Source organism: Gracilinanus agilis, chromosome 4, assembly GCF_016433145.1.
Source record: "Gracilinanus agilis isolate LMUSP501 chromosome 4, AgileGrace, whole genome shotgun sequence".
Classification (NCBI taxonomy): Eukaryota; Metazoa; Chordata; class Mammalia; order Didelphimorphia; family Didelphidae; genus Gracilinanus; species Gracilinanus agilis.
Window position 1 is genome coordinate 426,289,448 of NC_058133.1, and position 15,821 is coordinate 426,305,268.

The window sequence follows — 15,821 nt, forward strand, 5'->3', positions numbered from 1 at the left end:
TGTGTGTGTGTGTGTGTGTGTGTGTGTGTGTGTGTGTATATGTATACATATATCATATATAAAAGCTTATATATAGTTTTAGAACTGGAAAAAAGTCATCTAGTTTAATACCCTAATGAATTAAATGGCTTTCCTAGGCATAGCTACAATCCCAGGTACACTGAGTCTCTTTGTTACACATTACCCATCATGCTGAGATCAAGTATGTTTCCAGTTCATTTTTGACTAAACATAATAATAAATCCCTAAGTACTTACTCTGTTTTCCCAGCATACAAAAATAAGTCTGTAATAGAGAAAACTACACTGACACCATTAAAAATATAAAATCAAGCTTCAATAAGACTGATCCAAAATATGAATAACATGGGAATAGGTTTTGAACAATGATACATGTATTACCCAGGGGAACTGCTTGTCAGTTCAGGGAGGGGGGAGAGGAAAGGGGGAGGGAATTGTGAATCATGTAACCATGGAAAAATATTCTAAATTTAAAAAAAATTTGATCCAAAGTCACTTTTTAATAGTTTAAGAATTGTAAAGGAGAAATGACTTTGGATCAGTCTTTTTTTTAAATTTAGAATATTTTTCCATGGTTACATGATTCACAATATAGAAATATAGAAGTAATGCCCTAAGTACATGAGGAGACTACAAAAATAAAGTAAGATTTCAAGAAACAAAAAGATAGCATTTATGTCATGCCAGTTTGGAATCATGGTTCTTCGAACTCTTAGGTTATATTATTTAAGAAACCTATACTTATAAAAGTCAATTACTTAAAACCAACAAATCTACTCAAATAAAAAGGAAATTAAAATTAGTTTAATATAACTGTGCTGGAAAAATTGAGATACTGAACAGTAAAAAATAAGGGGGGAAAGTAGGAAGGGCTAAAATATGCCAAAGGTCAGATTCTCATTTGCTTCTATTGTACCTAACTCAGAAATACTTCCCACAAAATACAAAGAATTGACATCAACATTTAGAAGAAACTTGGGCTTTTAGTCTCTACTGGTTTTCTTGTGTTATTTAGGTTATTTCCTTTTCCTAGCTAATTTGTTAAATAGTACTCTAGTGGGTTGAAAATGTTAACATAGCTATTAAAAACACCTAAACATATTCCTACAATGACTTCTGAAATGAGAGATTACAGCTAACTATGTTTTGCCCATTTTTATTATAAAGTAGGTTGATCTTTTCCCAGGTTTATATTCCCCCTTAAAATCAGTTATACATACCTGGGGAGAGAAATAGCAGGGTATGTGTACAAGCTAAAAAAGAATTTTAATGATTATGTTTTAGATTTTTTAAATTGAAGTATTTTAACATACTTTTGTGGATATTTTTCAGTAACTACTATTAGCTTTGCATAAAGAGAAAGCCTACATATTATTATAGATTATGTTAGAATAAAAAATAGGCAGAAAAAATAACTATTTGTCCAAGTCTTGCATATCAAATATTAGTTGAGAGAAAATGTTTATAGCTAGTTTATAAAATCTGCTAGAAACAAAAGTTGTTTATAGTGATCTTGGTGAAAACTTATAAATTACACTGCTTTAAATAGTTTCATCATAAGGAAAACAGTCCAACTACCCAATGTGACATCTGTGTCACATCTGACAATGTCTCCAAAGATACAAAAACCTAAGGAACACATGGATCTGAGAACCTAATGCCTCCCTCTCTCTCTAAAGATAAGTGGATAAATGGCTGAGTGAAGAAGAGAAGAAAAGAAAGGGGAATGGAAGAATCCTTACATTTACACAAGAATTTGTAATTATTGATAAAGTAACAGAGAGTTTTAACAGGTAGGATTTTTAAGTTTTTAGTGTGTAAGGAGTGCAAAGTCAAAGTGAATAGATGACTACACAAGTCTTGTGAGGAAACCTATATAAGCATAGATATTGAATTCAAAATTAATCTCCTTTGAAAACAAAAGGCATGCAGAAACTGACATTACTAACCAAGGATATCCATTTCTTTCTTTCTTTGAAGTCCATATTTATGTTAATATAAAATGTGGAAACATTTATTAGATAGGCAATCAAAGGAAATGAGAACTCTTTTACACAATCAAAAAAAGCATTTATTCAAAAAGGTAAGCATACTTGTTCCTGAGGCTTGATTTTTCAATCTGGGAAAATTCCTAAAATGAACATATTTTGACCATCATGGTATGTGCATAAATAAATAAACTTTTTTAAATCCCCAAATTTTGTCATGATGAATCATCCGTGGGTAATAAATATTGATTTTCTAGTAAGAGGGGAAAAATTGAACATAAAGAAGCACTTCATTGGTCTCCATTTGTGTAAACATGCAAATTCTTTGTTGAAGCTAATATAGTAATTATATGATTTTTCTTTAAAATTTGGTAACACTTAAAAAAGAAATTACATGTAAATAAAATTGAGTTTTTAAATGTATATCTAAGGCAATCTTCTCAGTATCATAGATTTAAAGATTTTGTAATTCTGGAGAGTATTATTTGCAGTTTATAATTTTTATAGTAATGTAGATGTTCCAAAGCAAATGAAATGACATAAATTGGCTGGTTGTTGTCCTTCATACTCAAAGAAGATTTAAATGGCCATCATTGGTGCTGTCTTTTGACTTGGGAATAAAGTGGATGTAAGAGAGGCAGAGTTATACAGAGTCGTCATCTTCATTCTCTCTTACAAAGTCATCCAAATCCAGTGGCAAGATAAAAGTCAGGCTGCTGGCGATGGTCCAGCGCAGTGGATGACTTTGGCTTCTTCAATGTCTAACCAAGCTCTAAGTGCTCCATCTTCATGGCAACTGGAGTCATGTTCTCCTCTGGTCCTTCTGCTGGGGAAAGCCTTCACATGCTTCGGGTAGACACCCTCTTCCTCACCCTCCAACACCTTGATGGGTATGATCCCTATCTGTTTCCCTCAAAGTGGTTTACCTAGAGCCCAAATGAAAACAAGTGAAAAGGCTGTGGCTATATCCACTTAAAAAAGCACTTCTAATTAAAATGCCTGAAGTTGAGAAAGATATTGGTAGATAAGTGTCTCAATGGATTAAGTACTAGATCCCCACATCAGGAAAACCTGAGTTCAAATCCAGCTTCCTACATGTACTAGCTGTGTGTACCTGGACAAGTCACTTAACCTTGCTTAGCCTCAGTTTCCTCATCTGAAAAATGGAGATAATAATAGTACCCAAATTTGTTTTGAAGATTAGAAGATAACGTTTATGAAGCATTTTGGAAACACTAAAATGCTATATAAATGGTAGCTCTTATTGTTCTGATATTGCTGCTAGCTCATAATATAGCTACTGATGCTGAAAAGTTGATACCCAAAAGTTTTTATATTGTGGGGTTTTATTAACATAGAGTTATTATAAGCTTTACCCTTTTTCCTCTCTGTTTCTGTCTCTTTGTCTCTTTCTCCATATATATGTATGTATATATATATATATGTAATGCATATATGTGTTATGTATATATATTTATGTATACATATAGTTGTAATGTATATATATGTTTGATTATGCAAATATTCAAATATATACATAACACACACAGGGACTTTCTGAAAGTAATGCCAAAAAGTGATCATATAAAATCATAGGACAGAGTACTTTTTATACCAAACAGCTGTTACCTAAAACATATACTACATTTTTCCTTTGTGCCTAAAATTAAACTGTTCCCTCTAATCTGAAATATCTTCCTTATTTTCCTTTATCATTTGAATTCATATTGATATTTTAAATCTCAAATGCTAACCTTCCTCAGAGAACTTCTATAGGTCTTTGTTTTTTTACCTCCATCTATAATAATGAAGCTATCATCTGATCTTTGGTATCATGGCTACTTATCTTGTTGTCAAATGTTTTCTCTGAGCTTCATATCTCCCCAAGTTTTAAACACAGTGCTCTCTATATAGTAGGTATTTGACAAATGTGTCAAATTTAGTGGTATTTATAGTAAACTGAAGGGCTGTACAAATCCAAGTACCATTTTAATGAGAGTGAAGAAGTGGTCCATATGTTGTTGACCCATATGAAAGATTTATGCTTGATATATTGCTTTTACAGGTCTATGTAGGTCATCAAAGCCCATCATTGCCTGGAATCTATGTCTTAGGACAAAGGTCTAGCCAATTTTGAACAGGCATGTGGCCATTTTGCACAGATGGGCTCATGTATCACCAGCCAAGAAATGATTTACTCAATGTACACCAGGTGTTGGTGATGAGAGTAGAATTCTCTGCCAAAAAATATTGATGAAGCTATGCAACTGCAGGTCACATATATTTGTTTAGGGAAAGGCATATCATTTCACTTAACCAGGCTTTAATGTTATTGACTTTTAGTAAATAAATGTGACTTACTTAACTGGTGGATATGGGTTAAGGTAGGGGAACAAAAACCACAAAATCAACAGAATTTTTTCCTAATTATGAAAGGAATCTGTAGCACACAATGACTACTTTAGGTGATCTTTTTTTTTTTTCAGTCCAGGGGTTGACCTTATTGGTTTGAAATTTACCATTGGAATAGGTTATGTACGTGTTGAATGAGCTTGATCCTTCCCACTTTTCATGGAGGGTGGACAGGAGGTAGCTCATAAAGCTTACTCCTTCGAGAGCTGATTGTTAAATTTTCACTGTGAGATATCAGCAAATAGTACAAACCAGGCTTGACTGATTATTTTTGTTGATGGCTTAGACTTAACAAAGTAATGGAGAAAATGTCATTAATTGAGATTACATACCAGGAAGTTAGGGATGTTTCAACAGTAGGGATATCATCATCATAATTAACCATATCAATAATAAAACCAACAAAAATCATATGATTATCTCAACAGATGTAGAAAAAATCTTTTGACAATATTCAACACCCATTACTATTAAAAACACTGGAGGACATTGTAGGAAATGGAACATTCCTCAAAATGACAAATATCATCTACTAAAATCATCAGCAAACATTACCTGTAATGGGGATAAACTAGAAGCCTTCCTCAAATTATCAAGAGTGAGGCAACAATGCCTATTATCACCATTATTACCCAATATCATAATAAAAGTGCATTCTATAGCAATAAGAAGAGGGATTTAAGGAATTATAATTGGCAATATGGAAATAAAGCTTTCATTCTTTGCAGATGATGTTACATTTAGACAAACAATAAAACTTACCAAAACAATTAATAAGTTTAGCAAAATCACAGGATATTAAATAAATCCACACAAGTCATCAGTTTTTCTCTGTAGTATCAGTAAAGTCCAGCAGCAAGAGATGGAAATAGAAGTCCCATTTAAAATAATGGTAGACAATGTAAAATAAGTAGGAGTCATCTGCCAAGTCAAACCTGGAAACTATATGATCACAACAATGAAACACTTTTCACAAACATAAAATCAAATCCAAACAACTGGAAAAGGATTAATTGCTCATGGGTAGGTTGAGCCAGTATAATAAAAATGACAATCCTACATAAATTAATTTATTTATTCAGTGCCATACCAAACTAGCCAAAAAAATCATTTCATAAAACTAAAAAAAATAGTAACAAAATTCATTTGGAAGAACAAAAGACCAAGCAAGAATAGCAAGGGAATTAGTGAAAAAAAATGAAGAAAAGTGACCTGAATTAAGATCTGTGCCAGGTCTTAAATTGTACTTTAAATTGGCAACCATCAAAACAACCTGCATCCCAAAGTGATAAAAGATAGGGGTGAAAGACCTACTTGGTGAAAAACTGGAAATTAAAAGGATGTCCATCAACTGAGGAAGGTTTGCACAACTTGTGGTATGTGATTATAATGGAATATTATTTTGACATAAGAAATTACAAATAAGATGATCACAAAAAACCTGGAAAGACTTATATGAAGATATGCAAAATAAAGCGAGCAGAGACAGAAGAATGTCTTACAGAGTAACAGCAATAAATTATGATGATCAACCAACTGTTATCAGCAGTACAAGTATCCAGAACAACTTCATAGGATGAAGACAAAAAAGGCTATCCACTGTTGTATAAGGAACTGAAGTTTAAATGCAGAGTGAATTTTTCCATGAATTTTTCTCTACTGTAAGCTATATGAGTATTATTTACAACATGATGAATATAAAATATGTATTGTATGATAACACATGTAAAACCTATGTCATATTACTTGAAGTACTGGGGAAGAAGAGGGTTGGGAGGGAGAAAGAGAACAAGGACTGCAAAATGTCAGAAAACTATTACTGAAAACTGTACTGATATAATCTGGAAAAAAATGAAAAAAAACAGAGGAAAAAGGGATTCAGATTAAAATTTAAAATATATCATGTGGTTTTTGGAGAGCAAGTTTTTAGGCACTTACCAGCATGTCCCTCCTCATGATCCACTGAATCAGAGAAATCACTATTCATAGGATCATAGTTTTAGGGATGGAGGAAACCACTAAAGTAATTTTAGCCAACTCTTTCATGTTAGACCTGAGGAAATTGGGAATGGAGACACAAAATTCTGTAACTTGCCGGGGGGAGGGAGGGCATGGAGGTAGATAGTGATAAGCATAAAGGATTTGAATACAACTTCTCTGACTTTAAATCCAACATTCTTCCCACTATACACCTAAGGGATTTCAGAGTTTATCTGCACTAGCCTGTACTTAAATAATAATTACCTATACAATATTCAAAAAAATGTTTGTGTAAGCTCTGCTTACAGACCTACAGTGAGAGAATTCATTACCTCATGAGTCAGCCTCATTTTGAAGGCAGCTAATAAGTTAGATACTTGAAAAGCAACTCTTCATGTTATCGAGAATTTATGATGGTCATAGAATAATGACTTCATTAAATATCTAAGTTATAAATTATGGTCTTATCAGATCACTCAGTAGAAGCTCAGTTATATCCCTACAAGTTCAGAAATTTTTGGAAATTAAACCATGCTTTTCTTGATTTTAGATCAACTGCTTTAATTAAGAGACAGCAGTGGCCAGAATTATACTCATACTCCAGTAAATATAAAGCAAAAGAATTAGATATCATACATAAATGATGAACCCAATCTCTATTAATCAATATGCATTTACTATGTGCCACATGCTGTGATCAGCACTATGGATAAAAAGAAATTAAAAAACTGTTCCTATTCTGAAGTCAAAGTCAATTAAACTGATTATTTGTAAAGCATCAAGCTTTCATAATATTATCTTTTCTCTCTATCTCAAAGAAATTCCATCCACACAGAAGAAAAATTACTCTGAAGAGTATCATTTGAAATTCTAGAATGAAGAAATTCTAATGTAATAGCTGGGTCAACAACTTCATTCCCCTACTCCTCAATTTTCTCATTTGTAAAGTAAGGAGGGTAGGGGCAGCTAGGCTCAGTGGATAGGGGGCCAGAGTCACACAGCTGGGAAGTGACTGAGGTCAGATTTGAACCCAGGACCTCCGGTCTCTAGGCCTGGCTCTCAATCCACTGAGCTACCCAGCTGCTCCCCATAAGCCTTTGTTCTTGAAAGGATTACAGTTTGATAGGCTTTAGATAAACTATATAGAAAAACAATAATCACATAAAGTTATAAAATGTCCATACAATATATAGGTTACTACTCTCAAATGCAATTATTAGTAGATACTAACTAGACCTCACTGACCACAGGGATTGAACAGGTTCTGTGATAAATCTGGACACTTACCACTAGCAAAGTCTTAGATTTGATCAGACATCTTATGATATGTTCATCATTCATCCCCTTTGCTGCCCCCTCTTTACTCTTCCCAGTTAAAGTTTGTGTAAGCTTACTCCTTCTGTCTCAGAGTGGGTATATTCCCATGTCCTGTGGTAACCCCAAACTGCAATTCCTCTACCCTGATTAAATACCTTTATTGCTACCTTGGTGGTTCTCTTTATTTTGAAGTTGACTCTACAAACCTAAAGAATTCTAGGAAATACACAATTAGGCTGAAGAAATTATGATATCAATGAACTGGAATACTATTGTATTGCAATAAATGATAAAAGGAATACTTTCAGAGAAACTTGGGACAATTTATATGAACTCATTAGATATGAAGTGAGCAGAATCAAGAAAATAATGTATAAAATAATAAAAACATAAATATAAATAGCAGCTATGTGATGCAAAGGATACAACACTATTAACTTCCTGAGTTCAAATTTGATCTCAGGCAATTACTAATTGTGTAATCCTGGGCAAGTCACTTAATCCTGTCTGCCTCAGTTTCCTCATCTGTAAAATGAGATAAGAGATGAAAATGGCAAACGACTGCAGCATCTTTGCCAAGAAACCTCAAGTGGGATGACAGAGTAGGATAGAGATGAAAAAAGACTGAAACACAACAAAAATATAAACAAATTCAAGAGACTTAAAATCTTCAATCAATGCCACTGTCAGCCAAGACTCTAGAAGAGGATTCATGAAAAGCCTACCTCCAGATGTAGAGGGCAGACTCAAAGTGCAGACTAAGACAAATATTTTTTGGACATGGCCAATGAAGAGATTTGTTTTGTTTGTTGTTTATAAGGGTTTTGTTTTTCCTTCATTTTTTAGTGGAGGCAGGGGAGAGAAGAAGGTAGATTTTTATTAATCGAAACAAATTAATTTAAAAATGCAAAATTAGTGCCTATAGCTCTCCCAACTCTTAACTGGTAAAAGATTATACAATAAAACACGTTTTGCAACTCATGGTTATCCAGTAAAGTTGGTGATTAGGCAAAAACTCAGGAACTCTGGACCTAGGACTTCCCTCCTCCTCTTTTTAACATGGGATGTGGACTCAGGATTAACTATAAATGGAAATTTTTACAGCAGTTCATTTTTCTTTCAGTGTCCTCTTTTTAGCTAGTACATTGTAAAGGAGAGAGAATAGTCATTGACAGGTGTCTCTCTGACCTGATGCTGGGAAGGCATGTTGCATCACCTCTGTCCCTCTCATTTTAGCAGCATTACACATGGCACTTCCCTCTGGCTATCATATCTTGTCACATCTGCTTGACAGTCTTCTCTTGCTCCCTCTCTGGGCAGCCAAAGTCCCACTGCTCATTCATCAAGGCCAAGGGGAAACATAGTAAGAGTACTGCTACAATAAAACTAAAGAAAGGATTTCTAAATATGTTTAGTATCATAATTCTGCCTCACTCTCTCTGCTCTCAGGGCCACTTCCTCAACTTCCACTGGAACTGATAGGTTGGGTCCCCAATCTGACAAATACTATTTGCTCCCTTCAGTGTTCTAGGAACAATCCTGCAGGGTTTCACGAGCTGCTAGAGCCTCTGTGAATTCTTAGGATATGCCATTACAATAGAATGACTCTATGCACAATCTGAAAACCTTCATAGTGAAAGAAAACAATATAGAGACATATTTGTATATGAATATAACATAGGGATGTGTGTGTGTGTTACCAACATAGGTAATGTGTGTGCAAAGGTTGATCTTTGATGACTCAAAAGAAGGTCTAGGACATTTCCATGTCAGCATCTTCTTAGTTTTGCTTCCCCTTCAGAGACTGGAAGAGAATCTGGAAGCACAAATATTCTCTATTTATATAGGAAGCAAGAATAACTACAGACCTCACTGAGGCTTGGAGAACTGAGTAATCAATCTCTACCAATAAGGAGAATCTTATGCAGACGTGTTGTAAGCCCATGGCTACACTAATTGGCCTCTTTAAGAAGATTCAGCCATAGACAAGGATTCTAGACAATGAGGGCTGGACAAAGTAACCAAAAACATATCTGGAGCAAATTGAAAAAATTTTGGAAGCTCATATGGAAGTGAGCAACGTGAAGGATGGAAGCAACCTGTCAGTGTGATTGATGAGACTTGCCTTCTCATCATGAGAAATATGGTCTCTCTTTTGTGTTTGTTTGAGATTCTTAGTTTGGTTAAAGGAAAGAGAGAGGAAAGCTATATGAAAGATTAAAATTAAAAATTCTAAGAGAAATATCTTTATGGTTTCAAAGCAGAAAAAAACATGACTCAGGAGAAGTATAATATTATACAGTAAGGCTTGTTATTACAATGCTGATAATTAAGTAAACCTCTCAAAATAAATGTAGAAATTTTCTTAGGTAAGAAATTTGATTCATTCAATTTAAATGGCTCTATGAATCTTCATCTGGTATACAGGTATAAGTGTGTTTATATCTGTGTCTGTGTGTGTATATGTGTTTTTTGTATATATATCTCCTAACTAGGAGGTAGTTAGGAGATATAGTAGATAGAGTTCTAGGCTTGGAATCAGGGAGATTCATGTACATGAGTTCAAATCCAGTCTCAGATACTTACTAGCTATGTGACCCCCGGACATGTTACTTTAATTTTGTTTACCTCAGCTTCTCAACTATAAAATGAGATGGAGAAATAAATGGCAAATCACTCCAATCTCTTTGTCAAGAAAACAACAAATGGGATCATGAAGAGTCACATATGATTAAATAACTGAAATTCACAGCTTCACTGAGCTTTGCAAGTTCTTCCATCATGACCCTATGGAGTCATGAAGAATTGGACACAACTGAAATGATCAAATAACTCTCTATCTCTTTGTCTGTCTTTCTGTATCTATAATTATAGATATACACACATACACATATCGCATGTAAGGATACTGGAGAGCCATGGAGACATTTAAACAAAGTGAATATATGTTTATATATTAATATATGTGTGTAAATTCACATATGCATATACACACATACACATATTATATATGTATATATGTATGTATGTATGTATGTATGTATGCCCACAGGATAGAAAACTATAAAAATAGATATAAAAAGTATACATTTCTCTAGTCGATTATTTTCATTTGAATGTAGAAAACCTGGACCTATTACCCTTCTAAGAATGCCTCTAGCTAGTGAGAAGAAAGTCTTGCTACTTATGATAAAAGTTCCTTAGGCTCAGTCTCCTTTCCACAGTTCTCTATAAAGCTACTGGGATTCAGTATTACTTGGTCTTTACTAACATATCAATCTTGACCCTCTTGGGAAAAGAATTTTAAGCTTTCAAAAATAGAGATATTTGTAAGGGCTGGAGGGGACTTAAAGAGGTGAGATGAATAAGTATAACAAAAAAGATCTCCAAATCTTTTTATACTGTTAACATGAATGTACATTGTCATAGTTGCATATTTTTTTTCTTTTCAAGGGTATTTAGCATACCATTGTTAGAATGACTATTGTTGCATAATTAGAAATGGAAATACCCAGGTAACTTTTTTGTACAAAGCTCTTATCTTTTTTTTCCTAACAAAACTGAATATTAACTATTCAGAACAGTCAATATTAACTGTGCACAAAATTTTCCTTCTTCCCTGTATCAGTTGCTGAATGGTTCAAATCTTTGTTGCTTCATGATACTAAAAACATTTATTATTTTAAAAATATAATTTTAGTAGGAAAACATTCATAGTATCTTGAGAAGAGGGCAATGTAAACGATTTCTTAGTGGGGTGGGGGATCATACCATATCATAACAATCAAAAGCTTTGAGAATTCAGAAAATTCAGCAATGGTAGGAACAGTGAAAGAACTAATCTATCACCAACTGATTTTTATAGAAAAACAGCAACAGCATTAGAAAACCAAATTATCAGCATGATACTCTGAGTTCTTTCACACACCTTTCTTGCCCCTTATATTGGCACTATGGTCAAACAACTACAATAATTTTAGGCATCTAATTTTTAGAACTAATCACTTTGCATTTTCCCAGAGCAATCTCTATTACCCACAGTGAGGAAAATATGTTGATCAATTCCAGGGCTAGAGAACAGATTCCAGGGACAGAAGACAAGAAACTAGAAGAAAGAGGAAAGAAGAAATGCAATACTGATTAGAATTAATAAGGTAAGGGTGAAATGGAAAAGTAGTAGAATGAGTGAAAGAAGAGTAGAAAAAGTGTAAAGGCTTTTTCAGAACACCAATCTGAGTATTGTTTTTGGGAAGACTCACCCTGGACAGTTCAGAACCATTCCCTATGACCAGCATAGGGAGTTAAGAATGCCAGATGTAGCATTAGCATGCCATACAAAAGAGACTGCAATGGAAGAGAACAATTCCAATGAGAACAGCCACTAGGTATCCCTGCAGTCCTGTTGAGAGTAGCCATCCTACCCTTTGGGGAAAACAGAACTTCTTCAATTCTGGGGGTCAGAGAGAAAAGATTATTATCAGCAAGGGCCAAGGAGGGACACCACAGTTCTGAGCCTTCTGAAGGGGAAGGATTAGTGGCTAGATACTGTCAGCAAAGATATCAGAAAAATCAAAAGTGATTGAAAGACAAAGTGGGGCTGAGACCTGCTTTGGTGAAGAACTTTGAAAGAGAGGAAACAGAATCTATTGGGAAGCTGAAAATAGAATGACTAAGTCTTCAAACCCTGAAACAACAATAAAGCACTTCTGAGAATACCCAGAGACATTTAGAAGAGGAATAAAGAATTCAATGAAAAGATCAAAGAAAAAAGAAAAGAAATTAGATCTCATAACAATATAATCAAGGAGTCTAACTAGAGAAGAGAATTTAGAACAAAAGATAGAAAATCTGCATAACTGTAGAGTCTATAAAGAAAAAAGTCAAAGAATTGGAAAGCAAAAATGCAACAATAAAGGAAAAATAATAAACAATTTTTAAAAAATAATACTGAAAGAAATCACAAAAGTTTCACCGAGCCACAATAACGAATTTGAAGATGAGTTACAAAAATGATATCCCAAGGATTTTAAGTCTAAGAAGGAAATAAATCATGAAAAATGAATTTTCCATGTTATCTCAAATCATAAGGAAAATGTCTATATTCCAAGATATTACTAAAAATACTATTGCAAAATATTAGAGACAAACAAATTCAAATTAAAAGAATACAGTAAACACTAACAGAAGTAAACTGAAAGCTTGAATTATTTCAATCAAGTTTTAGAATTACAGTATCTCAGCTCAAATTCTGCAGGCAGCAAAGGAAATAGTCTTTTACATTATAGGAAAAACAATGAGAACTAACAGGATTTAATCTGTGCTTTAAAATACTCAAATGCAGATTGGAAAAGATGGTATTTTTAATTTTTAAAATGAATGGACATAAATATAAACATATTTTTCTTGAGGAAATATAAAATATCTTTAAGGGAAGCTAAACACTTTACAGATATTATATCATTAAATCCTCACAACAACTCTATGAGGAATTATACATAAGGTGTCAGGTAGATGGCACCATGGATAGAGCACTAGGCATGGAGTCAGGAAGACCAGAGTTTTAGGTGTATGACCCTAAAAAAGTAACTTAGCCTTTGCCCATATAAAACAGGAGAAGGAAATGGCAAACCACTCCAGTATCTTTGCCAAGGAAACTCCATGGACAGTTGGTTCACAGGATCACAAAAAGCTGGACTTAACTGAATGACTAAACAACAAATTATCCATAAGGAAACAGATGCAGTCAGAGCTTAAGTGATTTGCCAAAGATCACACAGCTGGTTACAAATTGAGGCTGGATTTGAGCCCAGCTCTTTCTGAATGAATGTAGGCTCAGAGTTCAAATTACTGTGTCATTTTTCAAAAGATCTCAAATGTTTTCAACACAAGAACTGACCAGCAACAGAAAGTTAAATGTTCAGAGAGAAATAAAAGAATTAAGGAAAATAAGAAATCAAGTTTCACCTCAAACATAATATGAGCCAGGGTAAGTCATATTTCAGTAGACAAACCAATTGTCTAAGCCTTTTAAGTCTCAGAAGAGAATATATTTATATTGGTAGGAGTGTGATGGGTCATCATGAGGTATCCTGTGAACCACTTAAATCATTTTTCCAATTTGACTATATGAAGATTAAGGAATGAAAGACTTATTTTCAAGTAGCTTTGGTTAAATATGGAGATTGAGAGGAGGTGGGTACTATTTGTCTTTGTGTTTGGATTTTCCATTTTAAAGTCATATTGTTTGAACAAAAGGCAAACAGGGGCAAAGTAGATTAAGGAATCTAATAATCTGAAAGAGAAAATCAAGAATAGTGAATGTGGAGGAAGTGATTTAATATTTCTGAAAAAATCATCAGTTTAATAATAGATAAATAATACAAGTGGTAGAGTAATAAAAAGAAATGTTACTAATGGGAAGAAAAGAGGCTGAATAAGGGGGGATACTCTCTAATGACAAACATGAGAGACTTAGTGTTCACTTCAAAAACAGAGTAATAGATACACATAAAACAATTACAATTCTAAATGTGATTAAAATTATCAATTCAAAAAAGAAAATGGATCAGAAAACGAACTCAACAATTTATTATATTCAAGAAACAATTAAACCATACATATATATCTTGAAAGGAAATGATGTGATGGCACTGATTTTTATGCTTTCAGAGATTATTAAAAGTAGAATTTGCAATTATGATCTCAGATAAAGCAATAGTAAAATTTAAAGTTGAAAGACAAACTATATTATGCGTTAAGAAATATCTGAAAAGTTAAGTGGGGGGTGCAGCTGGACTGAGTGGACTGAGAGTCTAGAGATAGGAGGTGCTAAATTCAAATCTGGCCTCAGTAATTCCTAGCTGTGTGACCCTGGGCAAGTCATGTAACCCCCATTGCCTAGCCCTTACCACTCTCCTGCCTTAGAACCAATACACCATATTGATTCTAAGACAAAAGGTAAGGGTTGTTTTTTGTTTTTTGTTTTTTTTAAAGAAAAGCTAAGTATATTTGTATATATGTATGTATGTGTCTGTGGACGCATATATACCAAATAGCAGAGATACTATGTTTTTTAAAAGAAAAGAAAGATAAAATGCAATAAAATATTAATACTATCTAGGTATAGCATGTAAGATACTTTCATATTCTTTTCTTATGGTTAGATAAGTCCATTAAACAAAAACATTATTAAGAAGGAAAATAAATGTGACCAAACTAATTGTTGGGAAGTGGGAATCTTATTTAGACTGATCTATGGAAAGCTTCTGAACGGAAATATGCTTATTTCTTCCCATTCTATAGTACCTTTATATAAACTGATCATAAGCTAGGGCATAAAAGAATAACAAACAAATTAATAAAAACACTTCTGTTAAATATTTTCTTTTTTTAAAATGTGAACTACAATTATGATATATTTGAATATTTGGCATTGGAAACTCCTGATGAAAAAACACTTTTTATCATTGTGAATTGGTCCCTACTCTCCGAGAAGTTTGTGAAAACTGAAAGGCAATATAACTTTCCAAGGGTAAAACAGCCTGGCTATGCCAGAAGCAAAGACTAGGTACTTCTGATTTGGGGGCTGGCTTCCTACTATTCCCTTTGCAACACTGCCTCTTTGTAGAGTTTGTAACTCTAAAGTTATAGACCAAAGTAAATGAAATTACTAATGAATATTTAAAAAATAAGTGAAAAAAGGCAGAACCCTGAATGAAGAATGAGAAATTATATACTTTGAATAATTTCTGGGTCACAGAAAAAAACATAGAAAAATGAATAATTATATTAAAAGCATTAATGAAATAAGATATTCAAACATCTGTAATTCAGCTTAAACAATTATCAGAGGAAAATTATTTTCTTCAGCCAAACTGGTCTTACTACTATTCTCACACAAAACACTCCATCTATTAAGTTTGTACTTTTGATGATGAATTAATGAATACTTTTTGACTGACTTTGTTCTAATATTGTTTTGTCTCCTGGAGTCATTAATATTTGTTATATTTTAATTTTTAAGGGGTTACTAGAGTAAGGTTTTATACTTCATGTTAAACAGTTATATTCAAACATTTTTTCCAGATTACATGATTACATGATG

At 33.4% G+C, this 15,821-nt stretch overlaps 1 protein-coding gene across 1 annotated transcript in view; it reads right to left on the minus strand.

Annotated features, from left to right (window-relative positions):
• Positions 1–15,821, minus strand: part of PRKN (parkin RBR E3 ubiquitin protein ligase) — a 1,541,099-nt gene that overhangs the window by 889,698 nt on the left and 635,580 nt on the right. The gene's annotated exons all lie outside the window — the stretch shown is intronic.